The 24,847-nt window shown below is 38.6% G+C and overlaps 1 protein-coding gene across 1 annotated transcript in view; it reads left to right on the top strand.

The window, feature by feature from the left end:
- Nucleotides 1-24,847, top strand: part of LOC135219465 (conserved oligomeric Golgi complex subunit 8-like) — a 473,937-nt gene that overhangs the window by 249,656 nt on the left and 199,434 nt on the right. The gene's annotated exons all lie outside the window — the stretch shown is intronic.

Raw genomic sequence — 24,847 nt, 5'->3', positions numbered from 1 at the left:
TAGGCTACGAGCTGAGCGCGAGCTCGGACAACATCCCCCGTGTGGATAGAATAACAAAAACGTCAATAAATGCATCAGTGAAAATCATAGGAAGGTACTGCTAAACAAAGAATCGAACCCAAATGGTATGGGGGACCGAATGGGACACGAAACAAGGTAACATGAGGGAGTGAGCCGAGTATGGCGGCGCGGGGACAGCGCCGCATGGGACGCCGTCTTATAAAAACCTAAATAATTCGGTTAAACGTGCCAAGGGCAGCCCCTAAATAGTGTCAACCATTAATAGCAGTACTTAACTTGGATGCAGCAACAGCTTGACATTCTATGACAGTGGTGAAAGAATTCCACGAGAAAACAACACAGAGAAGAAAAACACGTGTGGTGTGGGTCGTGCTATCAAAAGGAATGACGTCAGAGGCGCTAGCCGTAACGGTAGCGAGTAGTGGGCCTTAGATCGGCTCCTCTGTAGATGAGGGATATTGAAGAAGGATGAATCTAAATGGCAAAGGACCTTTGGTAGTGGTTTCACTCGCCCCAGAAACCATACCGACACCTTACATAAGGTGAGCGAGCCAGAATACTCTGGCATTTCCATATTAGCTTTTTTCTCTGGTATTATAGCAATATTTATACCTCAGAAATGTTTGCTAAAGGGACATTTCACGGAGCGACACAGGCTGAGCCCAGAAAATGCATTTTCAGTGTTTTAACATCGTTTGTTGAATCATAGGTACTATACTAACAAAGCAAAGTATACATCATTATATATCATTAGAAATGTAATTTTACCTACTTTAGTTTCATATATAATAATGTTCTTGATAAAATGTTTATTTTAGGAATATAACATGAAAATGTAAAAAAATCATGAATTTTTTTTTTTTTTTTTTTTTTTTTTTTTTTACCCCGGGGCCCTGGACGTTAGGGTCTTTTTTTGGTAATACTGGGGACCTATCAGAACACATTGGTGAAAGAATTATTTGGTTACAAATTTTTTCCCAGTTCAGCAGTTTTGATGCTAAAATTCCTTTACTACTAGCTCTCCTGGTGCCAGCTACTAGTCTGGCCCCAGCTATAGAGCTCCCAGCGCCCAGAGCTTTGGGCTCCCCTGGTGCTCGGCTTGCCTAGCACTAGCTACAGTCTGGCACCAACTTTACAGCTTACAGCACCCGCTAACTCCTAGCAGTTCAACAGGCGCCCAGTTTGCCCGACGTCCACCTCGCCTGGCCCCAGCAATATTTAAAGTCTTATGGACTGCAACTTGGTCGTGCAGGTTCTTACAAAAATAGATAATTTATATATTTACAGGGGAGTCAAGTTTGGTATAACATATCAATGAGACAGTAAAAAATACCAAAGTTGCCAACTCAAAGTTACTTTAAATGATAAAGGAAACATTAAAACCTTACCATCCAAGCAAAGTTATTAATTTTAATTAAAAGTGTGAACAGTACTCAAACTACATCATGAAAACAATATAAATAATATAATGGATCACTTTACTTGAGCCATACACTTGCTCAGCACTAACATAAAATCATGAAATGAACAATCATCATATCCAAGATAATAATTATCCAGAGCCATACACCTCTCAAAATAACAATTAATAATGTAATAAATCTTAGACAGCATAAGATGACAATAAAACCATGGTACATAATAGTACCAAAAATACTCAAATACAGGCAGTCCCCGGGTTACGACGGTGTCGGCTTACGACATTCCGAGGTTATGACGCTTGTCAATAGACGTTATTTCCAGGGTTACGACGCATGTTCCAGGGTTACGACGTCTACAACGCTCAATCTGGGAGATGAAATATGACACCAAAAAGGCAAAATAATCAATATTTGAAGGTTTTTTTTATGAAAAATGCCATAAGAATGCAGTTTACATAGTTTTCAATGCACCCAAAGCATTAAAAGTAAGGTTTTCTTAGGATTTTTGACGATGTTCCGGCTTACGACAATTTTCGGCTTACGACGCGTCTCAAGAACTGAACCCCTGTCGTAACCCGGGGACCGCCTGTACCTCAAATAAGTCAATAAAGCAGCATGAAATATTAACATAACAGTAATAACACTCAATCCTCATACCATACAAAATTGGACCATCTGCCCAGAGAAGTCAAGACCACTAACAAAGGTCACAGAGGATGACTATCAAAGGTCATTGAGGATGACCATCAAACTACTAATGTGAAGACATCAAAACCAACCCATGACAGCAAACAGGAACATCTCCACAAAGCACCAATGTTCAGAGCAGTCAATGTGATAGCTACACTTCTGTCTCAGAGGAATGCCTCCCCTCCATTGATGACTAGGCTTGAGCACTCATCTCATCCTCGAACTTGACTTTATGTAGTTCTCTTCCTTGAAAACTGTTTAGGCCACAGGTAACAAGCTACTGTGTTTTCTAGACCATGACTTGATGATTACCCAAACTTGTCTGATGATCTGAAGCCCAAAGCGATAGACATCAACTTAAAAACAGAAAAACAAGCGTCACTTGGTAAGGAGCAGACACCGTTGACAAGCGAGCAACTGACGAACGATTGTTTCATAAAAAAAACAAGTGTTGAACCTTACACAAGCCGCAAGCTTCCACGGCTCTCCTGTCACCAATTCAAGACTGGCGTCAGCTCAACAGTATTTAAATTTCTGCAGTACTACAGGATAGTGACTGGTATGGCAAGAGGTGGAATAGGATTTTCTCTTATCTCCCCACCTTCTAGCAAGGTACAGGCAGGCCCCGGTTAACAGCAGTGGTTCCGTTCCTGGGGGCCTGACGCTAAACGAAATTAGCCTCTAACCAAAATTCAAAAGTCTATGGGCATCACAATCCTCCTTACAGTGCCCTAGACTTGTTGACTATGCCTTAGACAGTTTCACAGCCAGATATTTTGCCCTAATATGTAATAACTCTTTAATGAAAACGTGGAGAGAGAGAGAGAGAGAGAGAGAGAGAGAGAGAGAGAGAGAGACCTTACCTTACAGACCTTACATGTTGTTCGGGTTGCCCCAGGTCCCTCAGTGTGAGGCACCTCTAATGTCTACCAGAGAGTTGCTAGTACATCTTTCAGTATATTTTGCATCTTCCAATCTTGGATGGTCTGGGATGCAGTTTAGATATTTCTCGAGCTTATTCTTAAATACATCTGCGCTCACTCCTGATACGTATATTCCTCAGATGAGCTGGCAACGCATTGAATAGACGCTGCATTATCGATGCTGGTGCGTAGTGGATTAATGTCCTGTGTGCTTTCCTTATTTTTCCTGGTATAGTTTTGGGCACTATTAATCTACCTCTGCTTGCTCTTTCTGATATTTTTAGTTCCATGATGTTTTCTGCTATTCCTTCTATCTGTTTCCATGCCTGAATTATCATGTAGCGTTCTCTTCTCCTTTCTAGACTATATAATTTTAAGGATTGTAGTCTTTCCCAGTAGTCAAGGTCCTTAACTTCTTCTATTCTAGCTGTAAAAGGAACTTTGTACACTCTCTATTTGTGCAATTTCCTTTTGATAGTGTGGGTACCATATCATATTGCAATATTCAAGTGGACTACGAACATATGTTTTATAAAGCATAATCATGTGTTCAGCTTTTCTTGTTTTGAAGTGCCGTAACAACATTCCCATTTTTGCTTTACATTTTGCCAACAGAATTGCTATTTGATCATTGCATAACATGTTCCTATTCATCATCACACCAAGGTCTTTAACTGCTTCCTTATTTGTGATTGTCTCATTATTAGGTCCCCTATATGCATATAGCTTTCCTTCTCTGTCTCCATAATTTATTGATTCAAATTTATCAGAGTTAAATACCATCCTATTTACCTCTGCCCAATCATATACTTTGTTAAGGTCTCTTTGTAGAGCGTTCCTATCTTCATCACATGTAATTTCTCTACTTATTCTTGTGTCATCAGCGAAACTACTCACTACCGAATCCTTAACATTACTGTCTATGTCTTCAATCATAATAACAAACAGTATTGCAGCTAACACCGTACCTTGTGGCACACCGGATATTACCTTGGTTTCATCCGATTTCTCATCGTTTGCAATAACTATCTGTATTCTGTTGTGTAAAAATTCTTTTAACCATCTTCCTACTTTATCCACGATATTGTGTTTTCTAATTTTCTTCGCTAATATATTATGGTCTACCTTGTCAAAAGCTTTTGCAAAGTCTAGATAAACCACATCTGTTTCATTTCCGCTTTTCATATTTTTGAATATGTTCTCACGGTGGACTAACAGTTTGGTTTGTGTACTTTTTCCGGGTACGAAACCATGTTGTCCCATATTAAACAAATTATTTTTTATTAAATGTTTCATAATATTTTTCTTCATTACCCTTTCATACACTTTCATAATATGTGATGTTAGACTCACAGGCCTATAATTACTAGCCTCTAGTCTTGATCCACTTTTGAAAGTAGGGGTAATATATGCTAACTTGTGCTCATCATAAATCTTGCCTGTATCTACACTTTGTCTTAATAATATTGCAAGTGGCTTTGCGATAGAATGAAGTACTTTCTTTAACAAAATAGCAGGTACTCCATCAGGCCCTTCTGCAGCTCCATTTTTAATTTCATTAATAGCCTGCACAATATGAGCTTCATTAATATCTATGTCAGCTAAATATTCACTATTTTCGTCCCTTACTTCTATATCATTATCTTCATTATCTATTCTAGGGGTGAATTCTCTCTTTATATCGTTCTGCCAATATGTTGCAAATTTCCTTTTTTCATTCGTTAATCTCCCTTCAAATCTTAGAGGGCCAATTTCTATTCTTCTTTTATTCATCTTTTTCGCGTATGTGTATAATAGTTTGGGGTTTTGCTTGATATTTATTAGGGTTTTTTCTTCCAATTCCCATTTTTCATTTTCTTTTGATTGTATAATCTTTTGTTCTGCATTTTCTATCTTACTTTTTAGTTCTATAACTTTCCATGCATTTTTTTCTTTTGCAAGACCTTTTTTCCACTTTCTGATTTTCTGGAACAAGATCCTTCTGTCTCTTGGTATGCATGACTGATGTTTACTTTTCTTCTTCGGAATATATTTATCCACTATTTTCTCTAATATTTTATATAATATCTCCGTATTTACCCTTATGTCATCACTTACGAAAATGTTATCCCAATCTTTGTTTAATTCTTCATTTATTTCTGACCGTTTTATATTTTTACTGAAGAAGTTGTATTTTCCATATCCTTCCCACTTTTTCATTTCTTGCTTATCTCTGTTTTCACTTGCTTTGGAATGGACTGTTAATTCTATGACATTATGGTCTGAAATACTCGCATCATAAACTATTATTTCTTTAACATAATTCATCTCGTTCACAAATACTAGGTCTAAAGTATTTTCCTTTCTTGTTGGCAGGTGATTTATTTGTTGAATGTTGTATTCTAGTAGCATATCTAATAGCTTTTCGAATTGCCTCTTATCTTCTGCACTACTATTACTCTCTTTTTTATATGTATAAGTACAACCACAATCTCCTATTTGTTCTTTCCAGTCTACGAAAGGAAAGTTGAAGTCTCCAGATAGGATAGTCCCCAGTCCTTGTGATTTCTACATATATCATCCAATTTTCTATTTCTGGGCTCAGTTCGTGTCGCTGCGCGAAATATCTCTTTAATCCATTATTTCTAAAGGTAAATGCATTACTAACAACATACCAGAGAATAAATAAAATAAAGAAAAGGTCAGTACCACTGACTCGCTCACCCTCCAAGAGGGCGTCGGTATGAACACTAGGGCGAGTGAGACCACTACCACGAACCTCGTACCAATAGAAATCTCCTACGACAAAACCCCCACAAGAGGGGAGCCGACCCACAGAGTGGGCAGCAACTACTACTACTCCATCCCATGCTACCGACTGCTGCGCCTCTGGTGGCCATCCTTTCAGTTAGCGCACTGTGTACAACACGTACTTTTTTGCTCTCTGTGTTTTTTGTGCCCCTTACGAGGATTTATCTAGATATGAAGCGTTCAGCCATCGCATCAGCTAAGTTAAGTAATCTGTTAAGGTTTCTATTTGGTTTTTTCCAGCTTTGAGTCAGTATTTGCCGTTTTTTAGGTATAAATACTGGCTCTTGGTCGGAAGCATGGCGGCATTGTTCTGCCTCGTGGCGGGTTCGTTCTTGGTCTTCCATACCTAGAACCTTCCCTTGTTACTTTACGCTCTATTGCTAGTTATCTATATTATGTTAGGGGTGGAGCCTACTTGGTTTATATCATGCATGCATGTCTTCTTTACCTTGCGTAGGCATTTTTCCATCCAGACCCTAGCCACAGCTCTTAGTATCGGCCCCGGCTAGCTTTGAGTGGTAGACTTTCTCTCGGGTTAGTCGTACACTCCTGGATTTTTTCTCCTACTATTTTACTTTCTTACTTTCATTTTAATTTAATTTTAGTGATTTTATGTATTTTAGGTTAGCCTACGGCGTCTGGCATATTACGTAGCCTAGGTCCTGTATTTCATGGTCCCCACCAGTTTATTGCTTCCTCTCATCAGTTTTGTTGCTTCTCGATAGCATCTCACTGATTAGTTTGGTTGCTTTAACCTAGGCTATGTTTTTTGATGTGTTTTCTTATGTTACCGCTCCGTGACCACCATGTGATCGCGAAGCAGCCAGGCGCCCGTCCAGTCACCCTAACCGTCCTCCCGCTCTCCCATAGAGCCGGGGGAGGGAGGTCCGTCCTCGCTCGCTCCACCCGTGCCTGTCTCCCTCTCTCCCTACGCGGAGGGAGTAGGGGAGACAGGCCCAGGACTGGACTTGACCGTTCTCTTGCTTCACGGTGCGGTGTGGTGGCTGGGTAGGGGGATTGGCCTTCCCCCTCCTTTGTTACTCCGTTGCCCCGTTATTTGCTCGAGTCTGTTTCGCCCTCTCGCTCCTTCCCGGATTGTTGGTGCTTTTTATCTTACCGGAGCTCCGTCAATCACGTGGAAAGATGCTAGTTCCCCCCTTGCGGGCGGACCTCAGGCGTACAGTTGGTCTTTTCTAACCATCCCGTCTCGCTGATATCGCGAGACGAACACCGCCGCGAACCGGAATTATTCCATAATTCCGGTACTTAGTGCTAATTATGCTTAAGTGTATTTATGTTTATTTTAAGCTATCATAAGTTTAATTTAAGCTAGCTTAAGCCGGGTCCCTCCCTTACCTACGTTGTCACACCGGATCATTCCGGGGTTATAGCCTATTCAGGCGGTAAGGGAGGGGTTATGCCCAAAATTTTTTCGCTCTCCGACATGCATCGGAGTTCTATTAGCCTATTAGCCTGTAAGTGATGTCTTTTAGGGTACTCATGTATCTTTTCACTTACAGACCACCAACTGTGAACATCTGCAGGTCCCACGCTCCATGCCCGACTCCGCACGGGATTCTGCAGGTCTGGTTCCACGAAACCTGCACCATATGTTACGATCTCGTGAGTCAGTTCTTAGACGGGGTAAGTATTTCCAACTCCGTTCGGTAATTCCAATAAATGTTTTAGATCTTAAGTTTAATTTTAATCTTTTATTTTAAGCTTAAGCTCTTTTTATATTGGATGGTACATCCCCTATGTCTTTAGACGAAGCCTAATATTAGTTAAGTTTTAATCTTAAGTTTAAACTTAAAACTAATGAACACCCTCTCTTCCAGGCTCCCGCCGTTAGAGATACCGCTCTAGCAACCCTGAGGGCTTGGGTCAGCGGATTCGGGAAGAACGCCGCCAAGGGACAGCCCTACATCCTAGAGAAGAGGTTGGCTGTCCTAATCTTCCGCGGCGGCAAGTCGACGGGTTACGTCGACCCGGCAGAGGCAGCCCCGACTATGGCGGCGATTCATCAGCAGATCGCTGCTTCGATAAAGGAACCAGGCCAAGATATCTCGTCGGATGTCGTGACACTTGATTTAAATATAGAACCCATGGTAGGTGTTGACGACCTGTTGGTCGAGGTAGGTACGTTGGACGCCCAAGGGCTTCCCTTGGGCGCCACTGGGTCTTCTACTCCTGCTAATTCTCCAGCTTCCTTCCAAGGCTCTACAGGAGCTGAGCTCCTTTATACTTCACCCGACGCTTCGGTAAGACCTAAGGTCAAGGGCCAGAAGGTTTTGAAAACCCTCAAAAAGACGTCGTCGTCGTCCAAAAAAACTTCATCGGCGTCAACGTCTCGTAAGTCTCCAGCTGCAAACCCCGGAGCAGAGAGGTCTAGAGCTTCTGCTTCAAGCTCCAAGTCCTCAAAGAGCAGGTCTTCCAAGGAGAGGCCCGTACTCCGGCTGAGCCGGCAGTTTTCTCCTCTCCCCTTGGTACCTGTTCCAAGTTACCCATCCACCTCCGCAGCAGCTCGGCTTTGGATCCCAATGCTGGACTGTTGCAACACATGGGAGACTTGGTCGGCTCTCTGAGGAGCAGCATGGAGCAGATAGTTCTCCCGGTTGTCCGACAGGATTACGTCTCAGGACAATATCATCACCGGACTTAATCAGGCCCCTCTAGCTACTCCCCCAGCTTTCGGCACCGGACTAGTTCAGCTCCCACCTCATGACTCTCTGCCTCCGTTCTCTATGAATAACCCTTGGAGGGTGGCATAATACGCCCCTTTCCAGGACGGTCTTATTTCCATTCCGGAGTGTGGTACTCGAAGGATTGAGGACTTCGAGTTCTACCCGGAGGGTCTCCAACCGCCGTTCATTAGCTACGCCAGACTCACTGACGCAGCCATGACTAGAGATGACAAAGTCCCTAAGGAGACAGTCCTCTACTCACGTGACCAGGCTCAAAGAGAATGGCTCAGGTGTTTAGAGGATATGGATTGTTCGAATACGAGGATTCAAGCCTTCAAGAGTCCCTTCACCATTTTTACGATGGAGGAGGGAACTCCTCTTCCCTTTCTCAACAAGATAGCAATGGTCACTATTCCAGCTGCCCAGAAGGGGGAGTCATTGCCTCAGTTAAGGGAAGCAGACCCCACATCTCCTTTGCTCCCTTCATCGGAGAATTGTGGGAAGATTTGCCCAACACCTTTTCGGCTGGCAAACTCAAACCAGACTGTGCTATGGATCCAGTTTGGTGAGAAGCTGCCTAGGCTTCTGGACAGCCTCATTCAAGCTGAATTTGAGGCCAAGACTAGGCTCGCCAGGTCCATTAATACCATGGCAATGACTGAAGTAGCGACGATTTCTTACGGTTCTGAGCCGCTCTTCAAGCTCCTCACCAAGTCACTGACGCAAACAGTCCAGTCTGACATGTTTGAGTTCGCTACAGCCAGAACTAACTGCCGGAAACATGTCCTCCAGGAAGCAACTATTCGTCATGAACCGAATAAGTTGCTTTCATCCAACATCTGGGGGGCAGACCTCTTTCCTGATTCGATGGTAAAGGAGGTCCAGGCGGAAGCGACAAGGCTTAACCAAAGCCTTAAGGATCGTTGGGGTCTCACTGCAAAGAGACGCCAAGACCAAGCAGCAAGAGGTAAGTCCTTCAGAAGAAACTGAAACGTTATCAGCCTTACCAGAAAAAAGCAAGCAACGCTTCACCCAGGCTGTTTCAGCTGTTCCTTTAGTACAATCAGCCCACCCTCTACTTCTAAGGCTCAATCACAGCCCATCTACGTGATTTCCCCCAGCCTCAGCCTTCCACCTCCTACGCTGTCTCCCCAGCCTTCAACCAAGTGTTCGAAGGCCAGGCCTTTCAGCAATACGACCGCTTGGCAGGGAGGCAGAGGTAGGGATCCTTTCGTCAGAGAGGATCAGGAAGGTCTCTCAACAGGGGAAAACACTTCCGTGGAGGCCGCGGAGGTCACTCAACCCAGCAGCAGTGAGAGCTCGAAGGTAGGGAGGGAGGCTGTTTCTCTTTCCGGCACCGGTGGGGATTCAGCAAGTGGGCACGAGTATTGTGTCGAAAGGCCTGGGTTAGAGTTGGGTTGCAGATACAATCCTCCTCCATCCAGACCATTCCTTCAACTTCCATCAAAAAGAAATGTCGGAGTATGCGGAGGACCTCCTTCAGAAAGGAGCAATAGCGAGAGTCAACAGATTAAAGTTCAAGGTCGCTTATTCAGCGTTCCAAAGAAAGGCTCACAAAAAAGAAGGGTAATCTTAGACTTTGTCCCGCTTAACTTGGCCATTCGCTGCGACAAGTTCAAAATGCTGACCATCTCGCAGGTGCGGACTTACTTCCCCGTGGGGCCGTCACCACCTCTATCGATCTTACAGACGCATACTATCATATCCCTATTGCAAGACACTTTCGCCCTTATCTGGGCTTCAAGATAGGAGATCAAGCATTCTCCTTCAAGGTAGTTCCCTTCGGTCTGAACGTGGCACCCAGGGTGTTCACGAATGTTGGCGGAAGTAGTCGTCCAACAACTGAGGTCTCAGGGATATGGTAGTAGCGTATCTCGACGATTGTTTGATTTGGATCCAACAGTCGAGGAATGTTACCAAAGCCACACTGAAAAGTAATCCAGTTTCCTAGAGTATCTGGGGTTCAAGATAAACAGAACAAAATCAAGACTCACTCCGGAGTCCAACTTTCAGTGGCTGGGCATTCAATGGAATCTATCCTCCCATACTCTGTCGATTCCATCAGCCAAGAGAAAGGATATAGCGAAGTCAGTAAAGCAATTTCTAAGCACAAATATGCTTCAAGGAGAAGCCAGGAAAGAATCCTGGGTTCCCTCCAATTTGCCTCAGTGACAAACATCTTGATGAAAGCCAAACTGAAAGACCTAACCAGAATCTGGCGCTCACGAGCAAATGTCAGATCCAGGGACAAGTTATCATCAGTCCCACAGATTCTACGGAATCGTCTGCGCCCTTGGGCAAAAGTGAAGAACCTGTCAATATCAGTACCCCTTCAGTTTCCTCCTCCGGGGATTACCATCCACACAGACGCTTCATTAAGCGGCTGGGAGGATATTCTCAGTTCAAGAAGGTTCAAGGAACCTGGTCGCCCCAGTTCCGCCAGCTTCACATAAACGTATTAGAAGCGATGGCAGTGTTCTTGACTCTGAAGAGGTTACGTCCGCCAAAGAACTCCCACATAAAGCTAGTTCTGGACAGCGCAGTGGTAGTCCATTGCGTAAACAGGGGAGGCTCCAAGTCACGACATCTGAATCATGTCATGGTAGCCATCTTCTCCCTGGCGGACAAGTTCAGTTGGCACCGAGCACCTCTCCTCCACCCATATAGCTGGAGTGAGAAACGTCATAGCAGATGCTCTATCCCGCTCAGTTCCTCTGGAAGTCGGAATGGTCACTGGACAACAGGTTCGTTCCAATGGATTCTCCGGAGGGTTCCAGGTCTGCAAGTAGATCTATTCGCATCTCAAGCGAACCACAAGCTTCCATGTTATGTGGCCCCCAACCTGGACCCTCTGGACCTTGCCACGGACGCACCGCCCTTGTTCCGTAGATTGGAACAACTGGGAGAAGATTTATGTCTTTCCTCCAGTGAATCTTCTCCTGAAGGTACTGAACAAACTCAGGACGTTCAAGGGTCTAGTAGCTCTAGTAGCCCCAGACTGGCCGAAGAGCAATTGGTACCCTCTGATTCTGGAACTGGGTCTTCATCCTCTTCGGATTCCCAATCCCAGGCTCTCCCAGTCAGTAACAAACGAAGACTGTGTTCGCTTCCTCAGGAATTCTCAAAACCCTAACTTTATGGACTTCATGAAGTTTGCGGCTAAAAAAGATGCAGATATTGATCCACGAAATATTCTTTTCTTGGAATCTGATAAAAGGGATTCAACTTTGAGACAGTATGATGCTGCAGTCAAAAAGTTGGCAATCTTCCTGAGAGAATCAGATATAGAATCATGACAATCAATTCAGCTATATCCTTTTTCAGATCTTTATTTGAAAAAGGTTTAGCAGCTAGCACTATTAAGACAAACAAGTCAGCCTTGAAGAAGATTTTTCAACTCGGTTTCAACATAGACTTGACAGATTCTTACTTCTCGTCTATTCCCAAGGCTTGTGCTAGACTTAGACCTTCAGTAAGGCCTACGTCAGTGTCGTGGTTCTTGAATGATGTTCTAAAGCTGGCTTCAGAAACAGACAATACGACATGTTCATTTATAATGCTCTTAAGAAAAAAAACTATTTTTATTAAGCTTGGCTTCAGGAGCTAGAATTTCAGAACTGTCGGCGTTATCCAGAGATCCGAATCATATAGAATTTCTTCCCTCAGGGGAAGTTCTACTTTCTCCGGAACGTAGCTTTTTAGCAAAGAATGAGGATCCTTTGTTGAGGTGGGAACCGTGGAAGGTTATACCCCTTCCGCAAGATGTTTCTCTTTGTCCAGTATCGACCTTACGAGCCTTTCTGTCCAGGACATCCTCATCCTCTTCGGGTCCTCTCTTTAGGAGAGAAAAAGGTGGTACTTTATCTATTAAAGGTATCAGGCTACAGATCCTGTACTTTTATTAAGCAAGCCAACCCTGATTCCTTCCCTAAAGCTCATGATGTCAGGGCAGTTGCCACCTCAATTAACTATTTCCAACACATGAATTTTGATGATTTGAAAAAGTATCACTGGATGGAAATCGCCGACAGTATGTTTAAGCGTCATTACTTAAAGTCCTTGGAAGCTCTGAAATTTTCAGCAGTTGCGGCGGTAACATAGTTTCCCCCGACTCTGCTTAATCTTAAGTTGAAGATCCAGATCTCCTTTCTACCTATCTCATTCAACAGTTTTGTCTATACTATACCATGTTCATCTACGTCTTCCTTGAGATTCTTAGCTGCTCTTGTGATGGTAACAGTGGGTGTCCCTTATTTTTTTGCTAGGGTCACCCACAATTGTTTGTATATACTGATCTCTATGATGTGGTCCCCTTATTTTTATGCTAGGGTGACACATCTACATTTACAATGGTTACGGGTTTTGTATATTAAGACATACATTTATTTACTAAATTATAGTCTAAGTTTGTTCAAAATCATTTTATTATTATAATTGCTTTATTTACTTTTGTACATAATAACTATACACAAATGTTAAGTTCAACATATATTCCATGTAACATATATGTTAACTTTAAGCTAATTTTAAGGAATATTTTCTAACTTGTATAATTGTGTATATGTATATTTTTTTAGCAATATAATTCTTTATTTTATTTTAAGTTTTATTGAGACCTTATTTATTTATTTTCTTTTACAATCTTGTGCTAATTCTCTGGTACGATTCGCACAGCGACACGAACTGAGCCCAGAGAAAAGGGATTTTGACGTAAGGAAAAATCTATATTTCTGGGCGATTGGCGTTCGTGTCGCCCAGCGAAATCCCCCCACCCTACCCATCCCTGCGCTCAAGATTGTCTTGCTAACTTCGGGATGGCCACCAGAGGGGCAGCAGTCGGTAGCGTGGGATGGAGTAGTAGTAGTTGCTGCCCACTCTGTGGGTCGGCTTCCCCTCTTGTGGGGGTTTTGTCGTAGGAGATTTCCATTGGTAAGAGGTTTGTGGTAGTGGTCTCACTCGCCCTAGTGTTCATACCGACGCCCTCTTGGAGGGTGAGCGAGTCAGTGGTACTGACCTTTTCTTTATTTTATTTATTCTCTGGTATGTGTTAGTGCATTTACCTTAGAAATAATGGATTAAAGGGATATTTCGCTGGGCGACACGAACCAATCGCCCAGAAATAGATTTTTCCTTACGTCAAAATCCCTTTATTAAGTCAAACTCTTTAGTATTAGGAGGTCTATATATTACTATGTTCATTAATTTTTCAGATTCAAATTCTACCGCTATTAATTCACATTCTGAGTTACTATATTTCTCATATATTTTTCCTTGTTTTTGTCTTTCCCATATATTGCGGTTCCCCCTTGATTCCTATTTTTTCTATCTGATCTATAAGTTTGGAACCCTTTTTTTTTTATTTGATCATCATTCCCAGTCTCTTGGGAATACCATGTTTCACTTATATTCATTATATCTATTTTCTTTTCAATTTGGGTTAGTTCTTCTAAGTACTCTATTTTTCTTTTTGAGTTACTCGTAACTAAACCCTGCGCATTCATCACTATGATGGTTTGCATGTTTTCTCCTTCATTTAATATTGGTAATAATAAGGATTTTCCCATGTCTCTTTCCTGTTCTGGTATGTTGTTCTTTTTTTCATTTCCAGAAATTCTGACATTAAAAAATCCAACTTTTCCATAATATTTGATCTTCCTTCATCATAATTATTCATTTTGTGTTTGAATCTGCAATTTTCTCCGTATCTGCAATTTCCTCTTGCATAATAAATACAGTTATTATCTCTTGAGTAGAATCTTGGAGCTGATGCTTTGAAATTTTTTGCTGACACCTCTGCATATCTAGTTGGTGGCTTGCTTTTTTCTTTTATCTGATATTCTTTATTTCTCTCTTTATTTGTTTCTTTCTTATTTTGGATTTTATTACTTGATTGGTTATTTATTTGATTATGATTCATGGCTACAGGGTGCATATATTTACATTTTATTTTTTGTCGAACTTACATCCTTTTCCTTCTTTTAGGTTTTTGCATATTTTTGGATTGCAGATCTCTGCAATCATCCATAGCCATCTAGGTATGCACATTTACCATATATTTCATAGTTGTGACATACCTTAGGATGTTTGTAGTAACATTTCTTTCTCCAAATCTGCAATTCCCTCTTTTCAAAAGGTTGCAGACTTTGTCTTTTTTGTCTATTTTTCCTCTTTCCCGTCATTGTGTAGATCTGGGTAGAGCCTCTTCGGGATTTTCTTTTGTGTTGTCATATCGTAATTTATTTCTTCGTATGTATGCTGCTTTATTGCCTCTATGTAGTATCAATGAGTATCTCTGCATCCATACTTTTTATCTTGTTCTTTGTTATTATTTTTTTCTGTCATTTCAGTTTTGTTTACTTCTCTTCTGTTTTCCTCTTCTTCTTCTTCTTCTTCCTCTTCATCCTCAACTATTTGTTGTACATTCAATCTGATTTAATAACATTGTCTATCCATGATAGACATGTTGAGCAAAATTTCTTGTATCTTTTCTCATATCTTGCATTACCTCAGCACACTGTGGATGGGTCGGAATGTTGCATGCAGCACATTTTCTGATTAGGTTTAGTGGATTAACTATGCTATACCACACCTTACACAGTTTGCATGCTTTTGGCATTCTTTTTCCTAATGCATCAATTAGGATATTCACAAGGTTCACCTTATTCATTTTCTTTGTCGGAATATGTTGGTTTATGTATATTTTTCTTTATGAGTCTCTTGACCACTTGGATTTTATTTGGAACTTCTTCAATTATTTTCAAGATGTTTTCAGTTGATTTGTTCCAGTTTGAAGGATTCCTTATATCCTTCTAATATATCTATGAATGCTTTTGTATCTTTTTGGTTAGGACTGTTGCTGATCTCATAGATGAGAAATGCCAGTTCCCTTCCTGCTACCTCATCGTATTGCGAATTTTGCCAAGCAAGCTAAATTTTGCCATTTCTTCCTGCAGTTGGAAACTTACTGCCATCTTGTTCTGATTTACAGTATTTCACTTGATAATCTAACTCAGAAGACGCTTTATCCTACTATTTTCACACTAATCTTATCACCGATAGTTCACGAACACTTCTAGATATTTCTCAAATTCTAGACGTATGTTAAACTTGTGATATCTGTTGATTAATCTGACCGCGCGGGAACGTCTCACCAAGCAAGATGGCTACTAGAGAGAGACCTTACAGACCTTGCATCTTGTTCGGGTTTTGCCCCAGGTCCCTCAGTGTGAGGCACCTCTAATGTACCAGAGAGTTGCATAGTACATCTTCCGGTATATTTTGGCATCTTCGCCAATCTTGGATGGTCTGGGATGCAGTTTAGATATTTGTCGAGCTTATTCTTAAACACATCTACGCTCACCTCCTGATATATTCCTCAGATGAGCTGGCAACGCATTGAATAGACGCTGCATTATCGATGCTGGTGCGTAGTGGATTAATGTCCTGTGTGCTTTCCTTATTTTTCCTGGTATAGTTTTGGGCACTATTAATCTACCTCTGCTTGCTCTTTCTGATATTTTTAGTTCCATGATATTTTCTGCTATTCCTTCTAGTCTGTTTCCATGCCTGAATTATCATGTAGCGTTCTCTTCTCCTTTCTAGACTATATAATTTTAAGAATTGTAGTCTTTCCCAGTAGTCAAGGTCTTTAACTTCTTCTATTCTAGCTGTAAAGGACCTTTGTACACTCTCTATTTGTGCAATATCCTTTTGATAGTGTGGGTACCATATCATATTGCAATATTCAAGTGGACTACGAACATATGTTTTATAAAGCATAATCATGTGTTTCAGCTTTTCTTGTTTTGAAGTGCCGTAACAACATTCCCATTTTTGCTTTACATTTTGCCAACAGAGTGCTATTTGATCATTGCATAACATGTTTCCTATTCATCATCACACCAAGGTCTTTAACTGCTTCCTTATTTGTGATTGTCTCATTATTAGGTCCCTTATATGCATATAGCTTTCTTTCTCTGTCTCCATAATTTATTGATTCAAATTTATCAGAGTTAAATACCATCCTATTTACCTCTGCCCAATCATATACTTTGTTAAGGTCTCTTTGTAGAGCGTTCCTATCTTCATCACAAGTAATTTCTCTACTTATTCTGTGTCATCTGCGAAACTACTCACTACCGAATCCTTAACATTATTGTCTATGTCCTTCAATCATAATAACAAACAGTATTGCAGCTAACACCGTACCTGCGGCACACCGGATATTACCTTGGCTTCATCCGATTTCTCGTCGTTTGCAATAACTATCTGTTTTCTGTTGTGTAAAAATTCTTTTAACCATCTTCCTACTTTATCCACGATATTGTGTTTTCTAATTTTCTTCGCAAATATATTATGGTCTACTTTATCAAAAGCTTTTGCAAAGTCTAAATAAACCACATCTGTTTCATTTCCGCTTTTTCATATTTTTGAATATGTTCTCACGGTGGACTAACAGTTGGGTTTGTGTACTTTTTCCGGGTACGAAACCATGTTGTCCTTTATTAAACAAATTATTTTTATTAAATGTTTCATAATATTTTTCTTCATTACCCTTTCATAAACTTTCATAATATGTGATGTTAGACTCACAGGCCTATAATTACTTGCCTCTAGTCTTGATCCACTTTTGAAAGTAGGGGTAATATATGCTAATTTGTGCTCATCATAAATCTTGCCTGTATCTACACTTTGTCTTAATAATATTGCAAGTGGCTTTGCGATAGAATGAACTACTTTCTTTAACAAAATAGCAGGAATTCCATCAAGCCCTGCAGCAGCTCCATTTTTAATTTCATTAATAGCCTGCACAATATCAGCTTCATTAATATCTATGTCAGCTAAATATTCACTATTTTCATCCCTTACTTCTATATCATTATCTTCATTATCTATTCTAGGGGTGAATTCTCTCTTATATCGTTCTGCCAGTATGTTGCAAATTTCCTTTTTTCATTCGTTAATCTCCCTTCAATTCTTAGAGGGCCTATTTCTATTCTTCTTTTATTCATCTTCTTCGCATATGAGTATAATAGTTTGGGATTTTGCTTGATATTTAATAGGGTTTTTTTATTTTTTCTTCCAAGTCCCGTTTTTCATTTTCTTTTGATTGTATAATCTTTTGATCTGCATTTTCTATCTTACTTTTTAGTTCTATAACTTTCCATGCATTTTTTTTTTTTGCTAGACCTTTTTTTTTTCCACTTTCTGATTTTCTGGAACAAGATCCTTCTGTCTCTTGGTATGCATGACTGATGTTTACTTTTCTTCTTCGGTATAATTTATCCACTATTTTCTCTAATATTTTATATAATATCTCCGTATTTACCTTTATGTCATCATTTACGAAAATATTATCCCAAATCTTTTGTTTAATTCTTCATTTATTTCTGACCATTTTATATTTTTACTGTAGAAGGTTGTATTTTCCATATCCTTCCCACTTTTCATTTCTTGCTTATCTCTGTTTTCACTTGCTTTGGAATGGACTGTTAATTCTATGACATTATGGTCTGAAATACTCGCATTATAAACTATTATTTCTTTAACATAATTCATCTCGTTCACAAATACTAGGTCTAAAGTATTTTCCTTTCTTGTTGGCAGATGATTTATTTGTTGAAAAAAAAAATGTTGTATTCTAGTAGCATATCTAATAGCTTTTCGAATTGCACCTCCTTATCTTCTGCACTACTATTACTCTCTTTTTTATATGTATAATACATCCACAATCTCCTATTCGTTCTTTCCAGTCTACGAAAGGAAAGTTGAAGTCTCCAGATAGGAGAATAGTCCAGTCCTTGTGATTTCTACATATATCATCCAATTTTTCTATTATTAAGTCAAACTCTTTAGTATTAGGAGGTCTATATATTACTATGTTCATTAATTTTTCAGATTCAAATTCTACCGCTATTAGTTCACATTCTGAGTTACTATATTTCTCATATATTTTTTGTCTTTCCCATATATTGCGGTTCCCCCTTGATTCCTATTTTTTCTATCTGATCTATAAGTTTGGAACCCTTTTATTTGATCATCATTCCCAGTCTCTTGGGGAATACCAGGTTTTCACTTATATTCATTATATCTATTTTCTTTTCAATTTGGGTTAGTTCTTCTAAGTACTCTATGATCTTTTTGAGTTACTCGTAACTAAACCCTGTGCATTCATCACTATGATGGTTTGCGTGTTTTCTCCTCCTCATTTAATATTGGTAATAATAAGGATTTTCCCATGTCTCTTTCCTGTTCTGGTATGTTGTTCTTTTTTTCATTTCAGAAATTCTGACATTAAAAAATCCAACTTTTCCATAATATTTGTTCTTCCTTCATCATCATAATTATCTTTTGTGTCTGAATCTGCAATTTTCTCCATATCTGCAATATCCCCTTGCATAATAAAAACAGTTATTATCTCTTGAGTAGAATCTTGCATTGAAATTTTTTGCTGGCACCTCTGCATATCTCGTTGATGGCTTGCTTTTTTCTTTTACCTGATATTCTTCATTCCTCTCTTTATTTGTTTCTTTCTTATTTTGGATTTTATTGCTTGAATTGGTTATTTATTTGATTATTTTTCATGGCTACAGGGTGCATATATTTACATTTTTTGTCGAACTTACATCCTTTTCCTTCTTTTAGGTTTTGCATATTTTTGGATGTAGATCTCTGCAATCATCCTCATATCCATCTAAGTATGCACATTTACCATATATTTCATAGTTGTGACATACCTTAGGATGTTTGTAGTAACATTTTTCTCCATATCTGCAATTCCCTCTTTTCAAAAGGTTGCAGACTTTGTCTTTTTTGTATATTTTTTCCTCTCTTTCCCGTCATTGTGTAGATCTGGGTAGAGCCTCTCGGGATTTTCTTTTGTGCTGTCATATCGTAATTTATTTCTTCGTAGGTATGCTGCTTTATAGCCTCATATGTAGTATCAATGAGTATCTCTGCATCCATACTTTATCTTGTTCTTTGTTTTCCTTATCTTTTTCTGTCATTTCAGTTTTGTTTACTTCTCTTACGTTTTCCTCTTCTTCTTCTTCTTCTTCCTCTTCTTCTTCTTCTTCATCCTCAACTATTTGTACATTCAATCTTGATTTAATAACATTGTCTATCCATGGTAGACATGTTGAGCAAAAAATTCTTGTGTCTTTTCTCATATCTTGCATTACCTCAGCACACTGTGGATGGGTCGGAATGTTGCATGCAGCACATTTTCTGATTAGGTTTTGTGGATTAACTATGCTATACCACACCTTACACAGTTTACATGCTTTTGGCATTCTTTTTCCTAATGCATCAATTAGGATATTCACAAGGTTCACTTTATTCATTTTCTTTGTCGGAATATGTTGGTTTATGAGAGAGAGAGAGAGAGAGAGAGAGAGAGAGAGAGAGAGAGAGAGAGAGAGAGAGAGAGAGAGAGTCTTCTTTTTCAGATTGCTAATTTCCTCCATCTCTTTATTTATAATATCTTCTAGTTAAATAAGCTAAAAAAGCAAATGAGAATGATAAAAGTATCGTTAGTATTACAGTGGACCCCCTGTATTCGCTCTCTCCGGATTCGCGGACTCACACATTCGCGGATTTCTCTCTGGAACATTTCCCCTCATTATTCGCGGAAAATTCCCATATTCGCAGTATTTTTCTATTAAAAATATCCACAAATTCCTGGATTATTTTATCAATTTCATCATAAAATGCACTGTTTGTGATAAAACTATTAAAAAAACCAAGTATCAAAATTTTTAGTGGGTTTTTCTTGAGTTTTAACTAGCAATATAGGCTGTTTTCAGCATTTTTATTGGGGTTCAAACTATTTTGGGGTTCTAACTATTCATTCTAACTATTCACGGGGGGTCTGGTACACATTCCCCACAAATACGGGAGGACCACTGTACAGTGGTCCCCCCGTATTCGCGTTCTCCGGATTCGCGGACTCACACATTCGCGGATTTTTTTTTGGAACCTATCTAGAAATTATTCGCGGACGGACTCGCCCATTCGCGGAATTTTCCGACGAAAATAATCACTAATTAGTGTATTTTGATGTTTATTTTCATGACTAAATACATTTTTATGATACAAAAATGATTTACTAATTTTCAAATATTAATTTTGATTAATACTGTATTAGTAAGTTTAATAAGTTTAAATGATATCACATAATAAAAATAATAATTCTCTCTCTCTCTCTCTCTCTCTCTCTCTCTCTCTCTCTCTCTCTCTCTCTCTCTCTCTCTCTCTCTCTCTCTCTACTACAAAGATGTGTTTTTTTGTATGATAAATAATGATTACTATTTTCAAATATTAATATTAATTTATACAGCCAATAATATCAATTCATTAAAGAAAATACCATAGTGAATTAGTAAGATTTTAGCTTATAAATGTAAAAAATTATGGAAGAAATGAAGGAAATCCCAGTCTTCTTTCTTCTAACTCCAGGTACTAAAACTGTCATACGTATCAAGTTAAGTGACAGGAGGGGGAAGGAGCTGTTTGTTGCTGCCATCAAGTGCTCATGAAATTTCCCCCCCTCCCCCCCCCCTCTCCTCTCTCTCTCTCTCTCTCTCTCTCTCTATCTCGTCTCTCTCTCTCTCTCTCTCTCTCTCTCTCATTTACTGAGACTCGAGATTTTTTATAGTACTTGTACTATTTGTTTTTTTTAATACTTTCAAATAATAATAATAATAATAAATAATAATAATGGATAATAATAGTAATAATAACTGTAATTACAAAATTCATATTATGTGATAGTATTTTAAGAAATACAGTACTAATCTATCCATGTCACTTTTAATTAAGGTTTAATCTCTCTCTCTCTCTCTCTCTCTCTCTCTCTCTCTCTCTCTCTCTCTCTTTGGCCACACAAGATAATGTGTCATAGTGGTAACTCCTCCCTCTCTTTCGCTGGAAGCATTATAAGTATTTTTTTGAGAGAACGAGAGAGATAAACTCTCTCTCTCTCTCTCTCTCTCTCTCTCTCTCTCTCTCTCTCTCTCTCTCTCTTTTACCGAGATGAAAGAATTTTTATGGTACTAGTATGTAAAATGTTTATTGATAATTTCAGTTATTTAATAATAATAATAATAATAATAATAATAATAATAATAATAATAATAACAAATATAATTACAAAATTCATAATGGTAGTATTTTAAAGAGATGAAAATGACCTTTCCATTTCACTTGTAAGGATAACCTCTCTTTCTTACTGAGATGAGAGAATTTTTTATGGTAGATGCACGTGTTTATTTTATTTTCAAATAATAATAATAATAATTAATAATAATTGAAGTAGTAATAATACGATAACTAATTTCAAATGAAAATTCTTCCCTTCGTCTTTTCCTGTATCAATTTCCCTACCTCAACTCCAGTGACGCTCAGAGCTGGGAAAGTAACAATGCCATACAATGGTCAACGAATTTAATGGTTTTATGTAATCTCTCTCTCTCTCTCTCTCTCTCTCTCTCTCTCTCTCTCTCTCTCTCTCTCTCTCTCTCTTCTCTGGAGAAATATATGTATTTAAGGGAGGGGAAAAAAGTTGCCTACAGATGTTCATTTCAATCTATTGAAATCGTAAGGAGTTATTCTCTCTCTCTCTCTGCTATTGGCTGTTTATATATTTCTAATGGTAAAATGTTTAAGATGACTTTAAAATGATATTAATAATACCAATTCAATGGTATATTTGATATAGGATAATACTTTAAGTAGACATTTGGTATTTGTGATTTCACATACAATTGTTCCCTTGTAAAAAGAAAATGATGTCTCAAATAGTAACAGTATGAAAGAAAACGTGCATGACTGAATACTTATGGGGGGACTGAATTATTTTCACATACGTAACTAAGTCATGCAGTACGTACATAGTATGTATTTATGTATAACCATAAAATGTAAGATTTACTTTAAAACAGTATTAATAATATTTCAAAGATTAATATGAACCATAATAGGATATTTTAGGTATATTTGATGAAGGATGGTCTTTTTAGGGATACTTTGGTGTTTGCATGTTCAGGATAAGAGTTTATGAGCATTTTTAGAGGGGGGTTCCAAACATTCGCGGATTCTAACTATTCGCAGGGGGGGTCTGGTACGCATCCCCCGCAAATACGGGGGGACCACTGTACTGTTTGTTATAATCATTGCTTAAACGCTGCACCCATAGCCAACTGAATGATTACAGTTGTTTTGCTACAACAACCGAACTGAATCTGATAACGTTTTGCTTACATTTCAGCCATCGTACAATAGTAACAAATTATTGTAGTTTTGTTACAAATGACATTAATTAAGTAGAATAGGACCGATATATTTTTATGGTACATTTATTTGCTATGGAGAAAATACCGGCACGGAAATATAGTATACAGTATGTACTGCTAAATTTAAGCTGCATTTGTAGCTGAAGCTGAGAAAACAGTGTTCACACTGCTAATGACTATAAATGATCGTGCATTAGTAACATGATGAAACTCGACCACAAATAATAGTGGAGAAAATGTATTTTTATGATATATACTCGCCATGAAAGAAAACATTTTACTGTTGTTTTCACGCTGCTAACAGATTGATATGTAAATATTGTATTATTATGATATAGGATGAAAATATCGAAAGTAATCAGTTTTTTACCCAAAATAACATGCTCCCGACACCATCTATTAACGAAAAAAATAACAATCGAGTTCATAACAAGACGTACATATTTCAGTCATATTTTAACTTAAAAGCACTTCATATAACAAAAAATAACCTGTTTACGCTAAATAGAAACAAGAATTGAGTTAAGTAGAGGAAAATAACCCTGCCTCTGACCTCAGCTGATTTTTCCAAAGCAAATATAGATCGCTTTGTTTGTATTTTATAATACTACTATACATAGTCATATGAGACTACATACACTATTATTGGATACAGTGAAGTAAAGCATAACTTTTTAAAGAGCCAAGGAATAGATGCATATTCGTTATGTGGTGCTTCGGCAAGTACCGAAATAAGTACTGATAACCAGACAACAGCGCCATCAATTAACGAAAAAAATAACCAAGTCTAGTTCACTTATTTATATCAATTTTCCACTTATTTACATCAATTTTCCACTTATTTACATAAATTTTCAACTTAAAAACTCTTTATATAAAGAAAAATAACCTTGTCACACATTAATATAGTTTTTAAAGATTAATTTACACTAAATAGAAGCAAGAAAATCACTCTGAATTGAGTTAAATTTGGCGAAATAATCTTACCTTCACCCTCAGCTGATTTTTCCAAACCAAAACATGATCGGTTTGTGTGTATTTTATAACACAAATAATAATAGAAGACTACATACAATATTACTAGATAAAGCTAAGTAAAGAATAACTTTTTAAAAGAGCAAAGGAAAAGATGCATATTCATTATGTTTATATTGTATGAGGTGGTCTTAGCACCTAGCCTAAGGAACCGATAACCAGACAACGGCACTATAAACCCTACGGAATGTAAAACCCAGTTATGAATATATTTAACAAGCGCCGTAAAACTGAAACGCTGCTAACCAATGGTGACAGTAACAACAGGCTGCCTGTATAGAGTTTATAGGAGCCAGGAGGTACAAACTACCTGGAGCACCCACTATTCTCAGTGGATGAGTTGAGGTGTTATTTCAGTGTAGGTGACAGTAATTCTGGTTGTTTTTTATGTTGGTACTGTGGCTAGGCCAAGGGCATCTTTTAAAGTTTTGCTTGCTATTGGAGAATTCCTTAGCTGAATAACTTCCACTGATGCTTTGGTAGCCATTGGAGTACTCCTTCACTACAAAGCTCCCACTTTAGAGGCGACCATTGTCTTTACCACCATGCCACTACTGTTCAAGTTGAGTGACAGCCAGTTGTATTTTTATGCTGTAGGCTCTCTTAACATGAGGAACGACAAGCATTGCATTCAATGTTAGGAACTTTTCTATTCCAAAATTATTACTTGACTTGATGTTTTGGAGTAGAATACTAAGTCCATGTATTCCACCTTCTGTCAATGTGGGATTCAGCTATGTAATTATTTGGTAAGTTATTTATATGAAAATGACATTTTTATAATAAAATAGTTTTATATATACTCACCAAATACGTTGTAATTACAGAATCAGAGTTCACTCTTCGCCACATTGATAGACATAAGGCATTGTTTGACAGGTTGTTCCAATATTCTGTTAGTGGAATGGGCTGTCACCTACACAAACTATTTTGAAACACTACCCATAAGATTTTTAATCTTAAGGTGCTGT

Source organism: Macrobrachium nipponense, chromosome 1, assembly GCF_015104395.2.
Source record: "Macrobrachium nipponense isolate FS-2020 chromosome 1, ASM1510439v2, whole genome shotgun sequence".
NCBI lineage: Eukaryota > Metazoa > Arthropoda > Malacostraca > Decapoda > Palaemonidae > Macrobrachium > Macrobrachium nipponense.
This window is presented reverse-complemented; position numbering and strand designations above follow the sequence as displayed.